The sequence below is a fragment of the Bombus impatiens genome, unplaced genomic scaffold, assembly GCF_000188095.3.
Source record: "Bombus impatiens unplaced genomic scaffold, BIMP_2.2 scf_0389, whole genome shotgun sequence".
Taxonomy (NCBI): Eukaryota; Metazoa; Arthropoda; class Insecta; order Hymenoptera; family Apidae; genus Bombus; species Bombus impatiens.
In genome coordinates, this window is record NT_176808.1 from 961,347 (window position 1) to 980,960 (window position 19,614).

At 40.3% G+C, this 19,614-nt stretch overlaps 2 protein-coding genes across 3 annotated transcripts in view; one reads left to right on the top strand and one right to left on the bottom strand.

Annotated features, from left to right (window-relative positions):
* The window catches only part of LOC100744421, a 76,187-nt gene extending 56,629 nt beyond the window's left edge, over positions 1–19,558 (bottom strand). For both annotated transcript variants that reach the window (XM_003489971.4, XM_033321052.1), the window contains exon 1: positions 19,260–19,558. The gene's annotated coding sequence lies outside the window, so the exon portion shown is untranslated. The remainder of the gene's footprint in view (positions 1–19,259) is intronic.
* The window catches only part of LOC105680225 (radial spoke head 10 homolog B-like), a 45,369-nt gene continuing 43,679 nt past the window's right edge, over positions 17,925–19,614 (top strand). The window contains exon 1 of the mRNA XM_024368053.1: positions 17,925–19,084. The gene's annotated coding sequence lies outside the window, so the exon portion shown is untranslated. The remainder of the gene's footprint in view (positions 19,085–19,614) is intronic.

The window sequence follows — 19,614 nt, forward strand, 5'->3', positions numbered from 1 at the left end:
TAAACTTATTTATAATACTTACTTATAAATTATACTTATCTATAATAAGTATTAACTTATTATAAATAATCAGCCATGTCACTGCGCCACGCCAGAAAAATTACTGAAAATTCTCAATGCGAGGATTGTAATTTTAATAAACAAATAAAAGAAAATACCTAGGACTCCACTTAGACATACGATTTACATGGAAACAGCATATTAAATGAATAATAGACAAAATACAGATAGCAAGGAAACAAATGTATTGGTTCACAAGTCGAAAATCCAAACTAAGCATAGAAAACAAACTAAAAATATACAAAACAATCGTAAAACCAATTTGGACGTACGGAATGCCACTTTGGGGAACAGCAGCAATGAGCCATATAAGCAAAATAGAGACAATCCAAGCTAAAATTCTTAGATCAACTGTAAACGTCCCATAGTACGTTAGAAACGAGGACATAGGAAAGACCTTGGAATACCAACGGTCAAGGAAGAGATTAACAGATTCGCAAGAAGGTACAGAGAAAGAATAGCAACGCACCCGACCTGGCTGGCAGTGGAAACGATCAACACCAAAATAGAAAGAAGACTAAAAAGGAAACACCCAGCAGATCTCACAAAGGATATTCTTAACAAACACGAAGATGGTACCCCATTGGGGGTAATCACCCACATGATAATCAAACAGCTAAAAAATTCTACCAAATGTCCAAATTAGACAAATTGTGAATGTGAAATATTAAATAAAAAAAAACTTTTCAATTAGTTCCGTTCCTTATCGTATTTGAATTATTTACCTAGGAATTCGGTGATTGTGGTCGCATCGACTCTGTCTCGTTCGCGTAGTACGTTCTTCTCTCGTGCATGGAAAGGAATTTCTTGCGGGGGAAGAGGATCGTGAATAGCGAAGCAATTACTGGCATGGCAATGTTAACGAATGTTTATCGAGGATTTGAGGCTTTATCTTACGCTTTCGTCAACTACGAAATAAGCAATTGTTTAACGAGCAATTTCAGACATCATTTTTTCTTTTCACCAGTTTTTTCCATTCACCGAACCTTTTATATCTTCTTCGTATCGGATGAATAATAATTTACTAATTGATATTACCAGCGAATCGACAAGTATATTATGTTGCAATGGTAAAATTGTAAAATTCATTTGTAGATCTCTGTTTCGTTAAGAGAATCGTTATTATCGTGCAAGATCGTGCAAGGTTATTAACACTGATAATTGGTAACTTGCGATTTGTAAAATTACGCCAAAATTACGCCGGATAATACAAGTTCAGCCGTGAACTAGTCGTGCAAACGTTCTATAGAGACTGTACGAATTAGAAGAACAAAGTAGGATAACGTAGGACGTCCGGTAGTTTCGTTCAGTCTGTTACGCAAAACTACTTGAAAACAATACACCTGCATCGAGTATCGAAGGTATTCGTCCCATTGGCGAGGCTTCGAGATTGGCTGTTGCAGGCAGATAACGTTATTACACCGTTCGTGTATTTACAGCTGTGAATGGAATATACGTATGGTGTTTCAACGAGCGTATCCACGCAATGAACAAAACGGATTATCGATGCTTGAATAAAGAAACGTTAAAGTGGATTTTCACTGTGTCCACTGCTGTTGCAACCACACGATACTTGATCTCGTATTTTAACAAACTTCTATATATTTGATATTTTGCGCCACTGTTCCCCAATTTTATACAGAAAATTAATTAATTTTATAAATTTTAAATACTTTATTCTTTTCGTTCTTCTACTTGTTGTTCCAACTGAGAGAATAATTCGTTTTAAAACCGTGTGAAAAAATATTCCGCGAAGGAACATTCGATATGCGATACTATCAAACTACGAATACGTAAAGAGTATTTTTCAAAGAATTTTTAATATAATTAACGCGTAGTTAAAAAAAATTAGTATTTTTCACAATATAGTTCAATTATTGTGAAAAGTATCGTTAAACCGTCAAAGTACTATGCTTTCGATATTTCACACATTTTTTCATATTCCGTGGAATTTTCCACTCTGAAATTTCCTATAAACCCATAAAAGAAACCGCAATTTGTTAGCGCGTGTTCGAACGTTGGGAATTGAAAGACCATCGTTTAGGCGGCGTTTAAATGGGACAGAAATTCACTGTTACATCTTATTCTTGCAAGCTTGATATTCTAGAGATAGGTGAATTTAATGTACATAAGACCAAATGATAGAACTTCGTTTGAAGACGAATGGTAAAACGAATGGACGATTCGAACAGCCGAATGGCACAAAAATCTAATTAAAAGAGGAAATATCTGTGGAATTATTGGGACCACGCGAACTCTGGATTAGTCAGTTCTGACCTACAGGGATTTTACACGCGCGCTGCTATACTCTTCTCGAGGAGCGCACGAGATGCACGCAACGTGCTTACGCCGTTTCAGCCCGCGAGCCGTAAACTCTTAGGGAATTTTCTCGCTAGTGCGACATTTTGCGCTTTCGCTAATTGGAAGACGACCTGGTTTCGTGCTTGTGCTCGACGGTTGGCATGGGTCGTGCGTTGACGTAAGAGCGTTCGAGCATAGTGCTAAAATCGCGCATAAAGTTAAAATAGTGGCGCGGCGCGGTGGCAGCCAGGATCGCGCGTTAAACTGGCGAAGCTACCCAGCCGAGGAACATTTAATTAACGGACGATTTCGCCACTTAGCGAGCTCCCTTCTGCTGTTGCGTTTCTCATTCGAGAAAGACGAGAGACAGGCCGGCTCGTCGAGCTTCCTTGTTTCCAGGTGAACGTACCAGGTAAATCCACCGTCGTCTCAAGCAAATCGCACAAGAGTTTCGAGCTTTTCTACTATCTTCTTCAACTAATTTTTTCAGCCAATTTTTCCATCGTTAGCTTTAAACCGTTTTAACGAGAGCTAGGGACGCGGAACTCATCGATTTCATCGTAACTCGTTTCCTTTTTAGAAACGTATAAGCATTTGTGTTGTAGGAATTGTGTTGGGTAGCGTATAAAATAAAGTATCAAGAATTATATCTAACGATAATACGATAGCAAAGTGATTTCAATTTTAGCACGACTCTCTCGCTCCTCGATCGTACCACATTAGTACTTGGCGGCAGACGACAATCTTGCCACGTGCAACCAAATTTCCACACGCAGTCTCCGAATCGTTCCTCGCTCGTCGCCGACACTCGAGCGTACGAATTTTCACTTTTCTAGTATTTTTTCTTTTTTATTTAATATTTCACATTCACAATTTGTCCAATTTGGACATTTCTGTAGAATTTTTTAGCTGTTTGATTATCATGTGGGTGGCTACCCCCAGTGGGGTACCATCTTCGTGTTAGTTAGATTATATCCTTTATGAGTCTTTTCTAGTATGAAATCGTTTCGCACAGTGTGAAAACAAGACTGTTGTGTTGTATTTCACATTTGGATCTTTGCACTTTTTTTCTGTTCTCTTCTCGAACACGGTAGTTAACGACTTTTGAAACATGAAAACAGAATTCTCTTCCTATTCGACCTATCGTACGAAGCGATTAAAAGGCTTAGTAGGAATAAGGCTTGCAGCTTTTATCATCGTCTCGTTGCCTAATTCCCTTCCTAATGTTTCCGGCGTTCTTTTCGCTTGTAATTCTTTCCAAGTTGATCGATAGCGACTCATATTGGTTCGTTATCTGCCGATCACCAGTTTTGCCCGTACTCTGACGCTTGAAACTCGGTCTTTCCGCCATTTCAAGAAATATTCTTTTGCACCGAAAATAGGCGTTGAAGTGGTCACCACTTCTAAGAAAACTCTACATCCGGTCTTTTTAATTTTCTCAAGCACTGAAGCCATCGACAGCGTATAGACAAAAGACTGGGACGCAGGCAGACCATAAACAGTAGGCAGGCGACGTTGGCTTTGGGGTTTTTCAGTTATAGGGTAACACTACTATCGTGCGGTCTGGACCAGCTCAAATTGTATTCTTACTTGTAATTACACTTCTGTATTAAAATATATTTTTCTACCTTACAATTTAACCACGCGTTTCTCTGTTTATACATCTAATAATCTCAACAATAGGGATAATCTGTGAAATAAATTTACGAGATATATATAAATAAATGTATAAACGAGATTAAGTCTATCTCAAGAGAGAGAGAAGGAATAGCAAAATTAATCTGATCTTCGATCAAGGTCAAGGACAAGCGTGAGGGGCAAGGGGAGAGAGAGAAAATACAGAAAGAAGAGGAGGAACAGGCAAGGAACGCGTTGAATCGAACTCGAGCGAAATCATTCAAATCTCGTTAGTAATTATCCGACAATTGTTTTGCCGACGTCGAATTAATTGAATGGCGCAACAAGAGAGCAGTTTAATCGAGTTTTGTATTAATTCGTAACAGCGTGGAACGAGAAGGAACGAACAACCAAGTAAACTGTCATTTCGTGAAAAACCGTGCGAAATAGACGGCTACTTTCTTTCTTATTTCCGGATAACTTTTATAATTTCCTTCCTGGCTGAGACTTGACACGCGTAAGATGAGAATGACAAGAATACGGATAAAGTTTAACACGTATATACGCTTCTTGTATATATTCTTCCTCGACGGTTGGATAAGAGCAAAAATATTCACAGTTCTGCTCATAATGGAAAGACAGAGAGAGAGAAAGAGAGAGAGTGAAAGGGAAGAGGGAGAAGGAGGAGGAAAGAAGAGAAAAATTTCTGTGGATGAAAATTTCAAGTTGGCCTTTGCGGGTATCCTCGTCTGCCTGGCTGTATTTTCGCGTAGATACGCATTAATTATACTTGTGGTTTTCAGCACGGTATTTCGCTCGGCAGGAATATTTGAACGCGCCCAACTCTCTTTCCCCGCGGACACCGGCTAAATGAAGTAGCAATTCCGTCGAGATTAATCGTCGGTAAACGATCAAAACGAAGTTGATTTTAGCTGTTTTATAAACGTAGCGATCATTCGCAATTGCTCGCGACTTTCTCCTCGTGCAAAAAATTCTCACTGATAAATGTTAAATAACTGTGCCGAGGAAATTCCGTCAAACTTTTTGCATCTTTTTATGGTTAAAATAAATACCAGACTATAACGTTTATAAAGTAAATCTACGATTGTTATCGGCGTTTTCCGACCGAAAAAAAGTCCTAAAGATGAAAAGAGTAGAAGATTGAAAGATTCACGGATTCGGCAAGATTGTGGAAAATTTTATTTTTGAAATATCGTAGTTTACCGCTTCGACACACCATATAAAGTTATTTTTTCCTTGATCCTTAAAATTCCTTTCTATATTTTGCTACACGACAAGACACGTATTTGCTGTTTTACAAGACACGCGCAACGTTGGATATCTTTTTTATTCGGTAAAGATATTTTCTTGGTTCGTTTCGGTATACGACTTGCCAAGTACATGTACCTGTGGAGCACTGTGTTGAAATATAAATGCCTCGGTATTACGGTTTATAAATATAAATCGCCGTTTGTCCCGCAGGTGTGCATTCACGGCGGTGTTATTCGCGGGCGGATAGTCTCGTAGCGCGTGCTCCATCTGATAAGCTCGAGGAAACCGAATAGACGCGTGCAAAGATATTTCCCATCGGCGAGAGAAAACTTATTCTAAAGTATCGTAAAACGTTATCGTTGTCGGATGATGCGTGTTATTTTACGTTCGTTCGATTTCTCGCCGATTTGTTCGTTCCTTCGAGTGTAACGCCAAAATGTAACGCTCGTTACGATCGACCGCGTCGAGTAATAAAATCTCACGAATAATCGATTCGGTAGCTGTTTAATTAATCCGAGTGACGAAAAAAAAAGGAAAATAAAAGAGAGAAATAAAAGAAGCGACGTTGACTTTATCGCGCCTCCTTTATTATCATATATCATACGTCTTACCGTTTTACCGCTTTTTCTACGATATTCGTCGTTTATGATATTTAATATCCTTTAAGCTATGTCATAATATAATATATATATATAATATGACCAACTATCGACGAGCCTTTCAACGATAAAATTTATGGCATTAATGGACTAAATGCGTCCATACGTTATATACGTTAGTTACCGTTATAGTTCAAAACCTATATCCACATGGGTGTAATTTATCTGGCGGAATCAGCGTACTTTCGCGTATTCGCGCCATCATCTTTCTGCGTGCAAGTCGTCCCTTCTTTTCGTTTTTAGCTCTACCATGATAGCATTTAGCTTCGATCTTTATTATCTCTTTCGACGTTCTACCAAATTTGATTCGGCCGTGATGAACGTTATTTCTCGAGAAAGATGAGAATGTATCCGTTTCACGAAGCTTAATGGCATTGTCGTTATTAAAGGGGAAATATATCTATATCAATATACGCGAATGTATACGCGGTTTTGTGCAGCACATTACGGCATGATGCGAATACTTTTTGTATTACCACGTATTGCGTGAACTTGACTCGGATTTCATCGACATATTCTATGCGCTATTTCTATGCGAATAAATCTTAGTAGCATACGCACAATTCGTATTTCCGCGTGTTCGTTTGCGCCGCGGTCACGTGCCTCTTAATTTTTGTGATTTCTTTATGATTTCGTGATTTATTAGTGGATCGTAAAGGTAAGTTCGTAACAAGCTCGAATCAGCAAACTTAACTACATGTCTGCGAGGTTATCAGAACAAGGGTGAAACGTATGTTAATTTAGTGGTAAATTTTCTTTTTATCACCTTCGACAGAGTGGAACAGGGGATGCGTTTAATTAATTGGTTACTTTTTCGAAATCAAACATTTTTATCAGATAAAAGTCGTCATTCGTAATACTAATTCCAGTTTATGTGGTATCTCTGAATTGGATTAATATGAAATTTTCTCGCAATAGGAAGTGCGATTTTTAAATGTTAACGATTTACGAGACTGGAGAAACGAGTACAAGAGAAAGACTAGGATTTTTAAATGTATTCGTTCAATGAAGTTGTCAACACAGATTAACAGAAACGAATTTTGCATGGAAAGATCCATTCGTAAGTTGATTCGTGTTTCGTTCCTAGATCGTCTGAATACTTTTGAACCAGCGAAACGACAGCTCCGTGTCGCGTATCGCGATGTGTCGCATTTAATTATTTAACGCTCTTCACTGTGCGACCAATTGTTCGTCTTCCAGCTACTCGGTATAGAACGGGTCGAGTCGATCGTTAAAAACAACGTACAACGATCGTATTGCATCGGATGCACGATTTAATTGAGTATTACGTGGTCCATTTAATAAAACCAGTTTTAGATGAATGTCTTTGATTAAACGAACCTTAACATCTTTCCTCGAGTATACGCGCAAATCTGATGTTCGTAATTTTATTATTCTTACGTCGTTAGTCTACGAGCGTGTATACGTAACAGAATTTAGCAAAACGTAATCTGATCAATGATCGATTAATGTACGATGATTAACGTAAAATCAGGTTACTAATCGCGATTACTCGTCGTTTAATAAACGTTGGTTAACGAGTAAGAAAAGGATCGATCGCTCGATTGATCGTTAATTAAAACGAAACAATTAGAATTTTTTTATGATTAGTTCCCATAGCTATGAATATTTTAATGCTACTGAATCCCGCAGTCATAGCACTAAGCGATCTGGATTACGCGAGTAATCGTAAAGTAAAATTACGCGAATGATAAAAAAAAATTACCGATTAACGATTACACGTTACAGAAGCTGATTAGCTAATTACAGATTTGTAATTAGGACTTATTCGTCAACGATAATCGGTTGATTTTGTAGGAATAGAAATCTCGCGCCAACAGAGCAGCGATGAAACGAAGCTTTCGATGTACCACCTTTACACAGGTAAATTTCGCCATTTCTCTTGGCATCTTTTACCTGGTAGTTGGTTCAGTTCACCGTTTCATTTGGAATGACGAGCGTACGATCGCGCGCTGACGTTTAATTTACCTGTGGTTATCTGGCTACTAGCTCTAGTCCTGAATATTACGTTCAGCTCGGTCGTTCGTCAACGCGTCGTTAGATGCTACGTGCTGATCGGAAGATAATGTTTCAAACGTCGAATTGTGAGATTTTGTACACCGCTGATATTGGTAAATTTTTATACGACGTATTCACCTGTACGATAATTTTAATGAAAATTGTAAATAAGAAAGCGCGCAACGTATGCGAGCTTTTGAGAATTTCTTAATTCTATTAGCACCGAAACATCTAGTTAACATCTAGCTTCTCGAAACTCGAATAATTCATTTGGAGAAAACGTAGATGGTGTAGATATAGGACAGGAACTTCTGGCGAAACGAAAGCTTGGACGCGTACGCGAGTCGCGCTAATACCACGTTTATCACGTTTCCCGTGATAAAAACGATAAAAACGATAAAAACTTGCTGCATAAATCGGCTTTCTACTTATTCTACGTCTATTTTACGCGTTCGAAGCCACGCGAGCAACCCTCCGGTGTGGTTGGCTGCGCGTTACCCTTGAAACATAGTCTTAGTATCGATGACAGAATAATACGACGTCTAATACGTACTTGCTCGTACGCATGCACCGTTTGCGTATAGAGGTATATGTAGCGGAGAACCTAGAACGTAGGAGGTTGTCGAATATACGCCCGTGTATCCACATAACGTATATTCGATACACGTACATACGTAGCCTGTAGGTTTAACGTGGCCTGTCTCGCTTCCTCGTGCCTCGCTACGAAGCGATAGACGAAATTGGACAACGAACGTGGCTCGATGGTGATCACGAGCAACTCGATCATGCGATGCTTCGGTCGCCGATCGAGATCTGTCGAAATTGGCTGTATCGCGTGGCGCGAAGGTAGGCGTGGAGCCTAGTAGTTGGTAGCCGCCTTTAAACGGGCACAAAGTTGAACGAAAACGGACGAGAGAAGCGATTGCATCGAACGGATAACGTAATTACCATTCCTATCGTTATCGTAATTATTATCGTCACGATGACCGCGCATCGCCACTGCGGCTAAATTAACGTTGCCCTGGTAATTAACGTTCCTTCGCGCGGTTGGTTCAAGTTATGCAACGAACAGGGCACACGGCGTCGATCGATCCAGAGATGTTGCGTACGTACGTGATTTCTATGCGTCGCAATGTATTATTTTAAATCGTTCGAGCTGATCTCACGCATAGCCTCTCGACCATTCTCTGCAGGCTAAATACTTTAAGCACGTGGTCGAGTCTGATTAACCTAGCAAACGTTGTTCAGACCGAAGATTTATCCGTCGATCAGCTATTCTTCTTGTTCTACGCTTCTCTTCTAACGGACTATGGATCTAAGCAACCGTCGCTTTGACGAATGAAACACATGAAAACAAACATACGTTGCATCTGTATACAAGGGATAGTTAGGCATTACCTTATTTTCCAAGCAGTTCTTCTTTGAAACATGACATGCATGTACTGCTAAATGAAATTCAATATGCTTCGACCTAATTAATTGGTATGTAAATGCTGTGATAAATTGACATTTTTATAGAGTTACCTATCGTTTTCTAGAAACGTGCTGATCTTTAAATATTAAATAGAAGATGATTTAGAATTCTGATTCTGATGGCAATTTTAAGTAAGTCTTTAAGTGTAAGTCTTGAATTATGTTGGCAAAATGACGTGCAGCGTTCTAAGTACACCAATGGGGATTTGTAGATGCAGCTGTGTAACCTTGTAACGTCACGTACGTCCGTAACTTGGCAGAGCTACTCCATAATTGCCTATTCCCATTTTACGTGAAATCTAACGCTCGCGCGAGTTTCGGATTAAGTTGCTCCGATTGAATGAACATTTCGGTTGGTCGGATCGAAGCAGAGGATTATGGCACCGCCATAATGGTAACAAGTCGTGCACAGGATGACGATGAAACACGCGTATATGAATATAGATAATTCTCTTTAATTATATTGAAATACAAGTTTTCTCTTCAATCGTATCGTATTATGAAAATTGATTTCTTCTATGGAAGCATATTTTAGGCTTTTCTCGATATTTAGGCAGATGGTTTAATAAATGACGAATAGAAGATGAGAGACATAGACCGACAACGATCGATTTACGCTTAATTCGTTGCACCCAACTACCTGAGAACAACGCACCTGTCTCGAGTATGGAAGGTACATTATTCTCGTGCCACTGCAGGCTACTTGCAGATTGGCCACAACATAGATATAACGTTCTCATACTTTACGCGAAATTGCAATTGCAGGTGCAACGGGTACGCGTACGTATATTTTATATATTATTTTATATATTATATTATATATGCGCAGAACAAAACGGATAATCGGATAAAGAAATTTGAAAACGCAATTTCACCATGATCAACCGTGATTATAATAAAATATAAAGTTCGATTGGCTAGTGCGTGTGCGAGCTCGAAACCAAGAGCAGAGGGGGTGCGTGTATCGTAATAACATCGCGTTTCTTCTTTAATTCTGCGAAAGCATGAAACCATTTCATTCGTTAGCCGCAATGTATTCTATTCGTATTCTGGAATTTACCGCAATACTACGTTACTGCAATATAAGGCACTTATTTTCAAATATTCCGAATTTTTACGTTGATAGGGAAAAGATTACGTGTTTGCTAACATTTATATCTAAATAAATCAGATAATCGATATCATCTCGGAATATAAATATATAAAATGGTTCGAGTAGACTGGATAAGATCAGAAACGAATAATGTACGAGATATATCGAGATAACAAGAATAATAAATTCCATTAATCGTTAAGATGCCAACTTTTATTTTCAGTTTCAATTTATTTATACGAATCAACGTGTCTAAATAAAGATAATAATTAACTGCTTGCCGTCTTTAATATCTAACGAAGTTAGTAAAGTTAGGAAAGTTCCAGCGAAGCACGATAAAATATACAACGAATATTAGTAATTCCTGTCCTAAGCAGTTTTTATCGGTATTAGTAACGATTACCTTTGACGGAGTACGTTCCAACTAAACCATAGTTCGTATCAAATCGTATGAAACATCGTCAGCCTACGGAAAAGGTACCCGCCAAGTAAAACATACTCTGATATTTTTCATTCTTTGGTACGTCCCAAGTACGTAACGTACTTTTCAAGTACTCGTGTAACCAATTGCACGGTTAGTAACGCCTCTGGTTTGTATTTTATTCCAAAGCACGTTCTTCTTTTCCTAAGCGTTTCATCTGTACGCGACTGGCGTAAAATAACGTACGTCATAAAACCGGCTGATGACGTGTACGTGTAGAAATACTTGGGGGTGCGTCGCCTTGTATGCAAAACTTGGTTCGTCGATAGATGGTCGTGATTGCACTCGTAGTATTCGTGATGGTTGCCATGGCAGTGTAAGGAAACAGTGGAACGAAACTATGCTGGGAATGTCGAAAGTTGCGTTACAAGTGGAAAAGGACGTGGGCAGCGTTCTGATTTCGGCTCTGGCATTTTACGCTCACCACCTACGCGTGCAAGATTAACCTCACGGTGAAAAAGTAAAAGAAAATTACACGTTGAACCTACGCGGACGAAGAAATGTTTTTCTCATTTTACAAAGTACACATCTTGGGGAGTGTATAGCGTGCGCGGTGGCCACTACGCTAAGTTACACGAACAGAGTATTCTTCCATTCGTATTTATCCATTGCTGAAATATTTCATAAGTCTAGCGAATAAAGGAATATACGTGATTTTTCGCTTCCACATTGCCTCGAAGCTACCCCTAGGAAGATTAACAATGTTTTCGTTTGTTGGAGGATGAGCGAGATTGAGAAATAAAAATTGGCGAATCGTAACGGGATTAAGTCACGTGATTTAACGAAAGACTCGCGGAACACGAGAGGTAAAAGAAAGAAAAAGAAGAGACACGCTGTCGAGTGTTTCTCTTGTACACTCTTTGTTTGTTGTAGCTATAGCGTCGAGCCTGTAATGGTTACGAATAAATAAATGAAAGAAGAATGTTACAAAGTGGTAGGTACGTAGGCGGCTACGTTCGATAGTAGGTATCGAGAATTCTTTTAGTCCCTGAGACTATATGGGAACCACGTACCACTCGGAAAGCTTTTACGTTTATGATCTGATTTGATCTGCGAAACCGAGTTCAAGAAATCACCGAGCGGTATCGATTTGAATATGATATTGACCTCAACAGCAGGGAAGTAGATTTGAACAAATTTCGATCTAATTTGCAGAGTCCTTGTCGGGTCGATGTTACGTATATACCTGTTCGTTCTTTTAACCTCCCTTTTCTCGTACTCTATAGGTATATTCGCTTTCGATCAAGGTTAATAGTTTTGCTGTTATAGACTTTAGAACGTATTACTACTTTCTTAAAGTCAATTATTTCAAACGTTCTCTAATAAAAATAAAGATTCGGGAAATAAATAAGTATCGAAAGCAAGTAGAAGGAGGTGATGAAATTTTGATTAGATTGTCTCGTGACTCGAATTGGCAAGTTGATAAATACTTTATTATGTATGTTAAAGTATACGTGAAATTGCAAAAAAAGAAGAAAGAAGACACAATTTCTTTAAATACTCTTCGCAAGGAGTTATTTTTAATTTATCGAACGAATCGAGACGTACGCGTCCGTATGATCCACCGATATTTATTATTCGTACCTTGTTAAACGAACTGCAGTGACCTTCTCTCGTTTGCTGGTGAAACGATGTAAGATTATCTGCGTGGTAATTTAGTCGTTAATTGATGCAGTAAATTTCTGCTTGCCTGGTGCAGCGAACGGATGAAACGGACTACGATATATAGCGCCAATTATACTTGGCAACCGAAGTTAATGTAGGCGGGGAGTGTTAATGGATTAATACTCGATGGGGCTATGAAACAGGATGAACAATGTTCAATGTATACCGTCAAGTCGACGAAAGTTGACGAAAGCGAAGCCCCCGGCAGTTTCGTGGAAGCTGGCTATTCACGTTCTTCTTTTGTGACAGCCGGGAAACAAAGTGGAGCGCGATAAATCTCGATCGATTTTCTTCGTGACTACGAAGTGACACGGGGCACGGTGTAGTAGACACGTCGAACGTGCAACTTGCACGGACTTTGATTTACTTGCTCGTTCAAGTGCGCTGTTATTTTACTTTTCCAAAGTTAAAGATTCTTCCAACGTGCTTGGAAGACTTCGCACGCAACCAAAATTACAATTTTCTCAATGGAAACATCGGTTGTATGTTTAACGAAGAAACAGTTCTCGCGCAGCCGTGATATTCCGATCGTTACTCACGTTACTTGTTGTTTAGGAAGAAGAAGATTAGTGGATCGTGCTGTTGGTTCGTGATTGAGTAGGTTCGATATTTGAAAAAAACTATGCCCATATCCTCTGTCAAGGCAAACGTAACTTGCGAATAATCTCGCTTCTAAGGATGCTGGGGAAAGGAATTAGGCTTTACAAAGGAAATGTTTATACGGCGAGCGCAACAGTTGAAATTTCAATTTCATTTAAATATCAAACATAGCGATGCACCGGTCGATAGTGAGGTAGACTCGAGATAGCCCGCCATCCCTACACCCTTATTATTTCTAGTTTGATTTTCTAATTGGTAAAATTTGATTCGATGGGATGAGAAACGGTATACGAATTACTGTGTCACCAGGCCAACTTTATTAATTAATAATTATTCAGCTTATGGTCTGGAAAACGAGGATTTACATCGGTGGGTAGATCGTTTGTCGACCGGGTAGGTGATCGAGGTTGTGTATCTGGCGTTCAGTAAACGCTCGATCTCTCCATGCTCGACAACGATATCCGATGTTTCCTGATTCTACTTTCGTAAACGAATGGACGATAGCCACTAATGCTAGTGTATATGTGTCACGCGTACACTGTATGTATAGGAAATGCAACACAGCTACGATACATGCACTGCATCAACGTTTAACGAGCAGTTCATGCTCGTGTAAATAGCTTTTCTCGCGATGATAACTTCTTTCCAACGTTTTTTCAATCTTCCACTTGTAACCGCTAACCGCTGAACGCTTCCGATCTACTCGATAGTTTGCGCGCTTATGTGTGTGTGTGTGTGTGTAGTGGTAGTAGTTATAGTTTTGTCTGATATTGAATTTACGTGACAATTCTATCTTTAGGGATGGTGTGATGAAAGTTTCTACCGACTAGAGTAGGATAAACTATTTCTTCCTTTCCCTCAACTTTCTCTCTCTCTCTCTCTCTCTCCACTCCTTTCTAAAGAATAAACAGAAATGTCATTTTATGACCTTGGTTGCATTTGCATATGCATATGCATATACAATATGGCTGCATATGCATTTCACTTTAGCCTATGTAAGATTTGCACTTGCTTTTGTCATCCAACTATCGGAATGTAACGAGAAATAAAACGTACAATACCGTGCGTTTCATCACTAAACCGTGTCTATGATTTTTATACGGCAAATACGGTCGATGTGGAAACAATACGCGCCTAAATAACGAAATTATATGAATTTCTCTGCACGTGCGAGCTCTGGAAGCAATTACGTTGATTAGTATTCGCAAAGAAAGAAAGAGAAAAAGATGGAAAGAACGAACGAAGATAAAAAATAAAACTCGAAGAAGATAGACGCAGTTCGGTTCGGGGAAATTTATCGTTCGCAAATGAAATACCCGTGTACGCTGTGGAAAATGTCGGTGGCTTTACTCGTCTGTACGACATTACCAGGATCTTGCGTTTAGGTTATTAAAATGTGCCGCAGCTACGCGAAAATATTGGCAGCTGAAAGTTCTTGCCTCTTTATTTCAAAGTTGGACGCGTCCCGGCTTTACGTTAGGAAGCCATTATTCCCGCAAGTTCGCTTTTAAAAGCTACGGAGAGCAGGTGGTCCGGTGGTAGTGGCATTATTTCTTTTTTTTTTTTGCGAATCGAAATCGAGTCATCAAGGATTCTCGTATCGTAGCGTGACACGAGCGTGTTTTCACGAGGGAACGTTCATTCGCCAGGCCGCCGCTCGCTTGGCTTCTCTATGCTTCCATCTGATTACGAATCTTTGAACGCTCGGGCGACATTGAATTCGATGATCTAACTGTTCGAATTTTCTCTTAAAAAGTTACCTTATGGCGATACATTTTTTGGGAAAGAAGCTAAGACGTTCGTTCTCTGCGTTTGCTTACACCGTTTAAACGGTACATCGATCCTGTTATTCGTAACGAAATAACCGGATTATTATTAACCGCGTTACGATATGCGGATACTTTGGATAACTGCGAATCACGATCAGGTCGATGCTAAAAGATTCTTCGAACAGGATACTTAACCGCAATGGCCACGTTGTCGTCTACGCGTATGTCCAGTGCTTGTAACAAATACGTACCTTTCTGCATAGGTACGTGCAGGATGCAAAGCGGTGTATAGTTAAAACGCAGTGTAGTAGACCGAGAGAGCTTAGGGCGCGCAGCACGTTTTAGGCGTGCAACCTTGTACTAGCTAGCTGTACTCGTATATGGGTGCAAAGTTATACATACGTGTACGAAATGGACGCAGCTGGCTTAACAAAGGGTGCACGCGGATAATATCGTTGGCGCTGCTTTGCACCGTGTAGCTCGACATCCGTCACACCACAGCGGATACATTCTCCTGTGAATTGCAACTTTTCAGTTTTCTTTTGCCCGTTCGTCGTTTCGTCGATACTCGTGTTTCTAGAATTTCGTATTTCCATCTCTCTCCTTTATCTAGTTCTTCATCGGCATCGATCGTCCTCCCTCGCGACTTTTACTTTGTTGTGAGTAACCATTGTGTATACTCGCTGAGATACCTGCTGTTTGCTCTGCGAGTTGGCTGAATTCCACGATGGTTCAGCCATATTTAGGCGATTAACGCGTTTCGATGGTAATTGGTAATTTGTATTTTTTCCGATTAACTTCTAATCTTTAATCGTATCGTAAGAATCGTATCAGTTTCGATCAACATCGACTGCCACTTTCGTCGTGCCCCACGAATACGTGGAAGACGGAATTTTCAGACGTAGAGAGAATAAAAGGAAGCAGATAAAACGAAACTTTGAGATTCGACGATTCGAGAATCGCCTTCTTCGCTTATATTTCTAATAAAATTTATATTCTGCATAGATTACTTTTCCTTCTTCTTCGGTTTTTTTTCTGCAAGTTGCGCCGAGTTTTATTCTCAGCGACGAAGCCGTTTAAAATGGAATTGTAGTCTGTTTATCTACACGTGGACGTACGTCTGATTTAATGGACGGCGATACGCGACGAAAAAAACTGTCAGATTAGTTTGCAGCGGTAAAGCAACTGACACGCGGAAGCGTCGACCCTGTTCGTCCAACTATTAGAGACAAGGCAGAGAGAGCCAGCATAGAACGAAGATGGGTATTTTTTCGTCGATATTTCGCAATTCCAGGAGGCGCAAGCCTTGCGTTCCTCTTCTTTTGTGTCGATTGATCGTGCACGTGAACCAGCTGCGCGAGACATCGCGCGTTTTCTTCTTTTTAAAATCATTTAGCACATCGACAGCGATGTACTCGTGCTGACGAGATATCGAGTTCGAATGACCCTCGAGCTCGAATGTTCGGTCGATCCATCGGACGAGCGTACACGAGGCAGACAGGCGAAAACAAAAAATGCTTTTCAAATCACGAATCGATGTTTTACGCCACGCCCGATCGAGTTTGAAATTTAATCGGTGCGCTTGAAATACGCGCGTATCGCCGGTTTCGCGTTTAGATCGAGCTTTAACTCCGTCTATTCGTAACCGTCGAGCTTGGCCTGTTGATTCGATTCGATGTTGATTCGATTCGATGCTGATTCGATTCCATGCTGATTCGATTCGATGCTGATTCAAGGGTGGAAAAATGTTAAAACGATCAAAACGATCAAGACGATCAAGATGATCAAGACGATCGAGACGATGAAGTAAGTGAGCAATTGAGTCGCTGCAAGTAGTGGCTGCTACGGACAAACGGACCGGGATACCTTTAATTAATACGTCTATTTTACATTACGTAAAATACGAAACGAACGATTAATCGGTTGAATTACGATCTGTGTTTCTTTTTCTGAATCTGCTTGGGAAATTACAATTCCAACAAAATGCTGGTCGCTTTCATGCGTATCTTCGACCTAAGTCTAAGTAAACGTTTGAAGGAAGATTTAAAACCTTTTAACGTAAGAATTTTATGTATACGAAATCTGTGGATTTTATTAGTCTATTTGCGTCAAACTTGCGTTGCAAGGTAGGTAGATTTTTGGATCAAATATTTGAACTTTCCGATGAAAGATGGCAAAAGTGTGGTAATTGGCTAATCTCGACACTTTTACATGGCCGAGAATGTCTCGATGAATAAAATATGAGAAAAATGTTTGAAATCGATCTTTGAAACGGACGCTGTGAATATTTAAAGAATTTAATTTGAGGATAAAGGATACCTTCGCTGCATTGTAGTGAAAATAAAAGGAGAAAGAAAAAGGAAATAAAAAGGGGAATAAAAAGAAAAGAGGAAAGAAAAAGGAAAAGAACGATATATCTGCGCTTGTGCTGGCCTTAAATTCAGGAATTCACGCGTATGCTTCTTTTTTCCTTAAATATCGATCCTACTCGCTCTGACTAGACCATAAACTCCGCTATTCCGCAAGACGTGTGCTGAGCTTTCGGATCTCGTTTACCAAGTTCGTCGATCGAGAAAGAAGGGATTTCGGACGGTGACCGAAGAAGATGGAATTGAAACTACGAGATGGAAGAAATGCGAAGTAGGGTTGATTAGGAACGCGTCCTACCAAAGGAAAAATAATTTTATCCAACGTTTGCCTTATCTTAGCTTGTTCCACCCACTCGTAAGCAAATTCTGATTCTACGTTTATTTACGACCACTATTTCTATTAAGTATCACAAATTACCATTTCTTTTTATTTAATTCCTCTTTATCTATTTATTTTGTTTCCGTCGATTAATTTTTCTATGGTCTTCGAAGTTATATCTTACGAAACGAATAACGCAAATTTTACGTATTTTTTTCTCGTAAGACACATTTTCTCCAAGTAAGCAAACTTCTGTTCTTGATAACAACGATTTCTATGATTTTTTATGCAACGTCGACTTTTTATCCCTATGTATCTATCAAAGTTTGCAAGTAAGAAGCAAGAGTACTCGAAGGCGGAAGACATTTTCCGTGTCAAAGCGTATCGTTATCCTCGAATATCGAACGAACACGTACGTTAACCTTATTAACGTTTACCTTGAACTTCACTTTTAGCTTTTTGTTACGTACACGATGGCCTTTAAGCGCCTAGGAAACAGTTTTATTCGATTCTTGCATGACTGGGAACAATTTTTCCCCTCGATCAACGCAAATCCCACGACTTTCGTAGGAATTTAAATTCTCTCGTATAATTCTCGTGGTCGAATCCCTTTTTTCGAAAAACTTTCAAGGCGAACGTCGAACTTCGTCCGATTTTCCCAAATGCACCAACATCTGTTCACAGACATTCGCTCACAGACAACGTGTCCACGACAACAGGTTTTAAAACAGGCGCACTAAAACGAACGACGAGTTTTCGGTTGAAAGAACGTTACGCTGGAAGATGCACAAAGCACAACTTGCTGGTCGAATATTCACGAGAGTGCGGGTATCGCGTTCAGAACGTAAGAAAGAGCTTGATCGCTCGATGGAAGTAGCGAGCCGTATAGATAAAACTGTCGTCCTGTTAGCGAAAAAAAGAAGAGCAAAAGAAAGAGAAGAACGGCCTGGCAAAGCTGGTCGGGCGCTCTTACCGACCGACTCGCGCACGAAAAGAAGAACATTCGCCACGAGGTCACGTTGCACCCCGTCGTCTTCCATCCACTATCATCCGTTACAATGTATGCGCGTTTACGTATGTGCGCGTGCCGTCGCGTTCCTAATCACCCTGTTTCACGGTTAATCAGCCGAGTGGCCGGAACACGGAGAAGGTCAGAGAATAGGGTGAGGCGCAAAACAGAGGAGACAAGATAGCTAGGACAGACAGAGAAGAAGATCGAACAACGGATAAAACGAGAAGGACAAAGATGCAGAGAAAGGGAGACAAAAATTGTTGCAGGAAGACACAGAAAGAGGCCACTACTGATACGAAAAGAGAAAGCGAGCGAGAGCAACGTGAACGAGAAACAACGAGAGACAGACAGATACGGAGAGAAGGATTCGTGCTAGTTAGTATAACGTGTGTTACGTGTAGCACAGAAGAGAGAAAGATAGTGAGTTAGAGATAGAGAGAGAGTGAGAGAGTGAGAGAGAGAGACAATGAGAGGATGTGAGGGAGGGAGGGAGGGTGAAGAAGGGGAGAGAGCGCATATCACAGTTAAGTGCTCTCGATATATATCGCACCTGATCAATTAAGCTGCTTATCACGCCGAAATCACTGGTTAGGCTGCCGGCACTCCATCCACCCCTTTTCAACGACGATTATCTCGTGTATCGTTCGATCAGCCCGCGATTCTTTCTCTTGATCGACGTCGGCGACATTTCTGCCCACGTTTCGCGTTTCACACGGTGCGTCTATTGTTGGTTTACGCGACGGAATGATAAACAGGTGGAGTCTGTCCCGAGGCAAGGGTGACCAGAACGGTCGCAACGAGCCTTCCACCCTAGCGAGTCCCGCTCCTCGCACGACTGACTGAAGCCTAGAATCGAGGCTTGCAACCAACCCTCCGCCCCCACGACCCTTCACCCCTTTCAAACG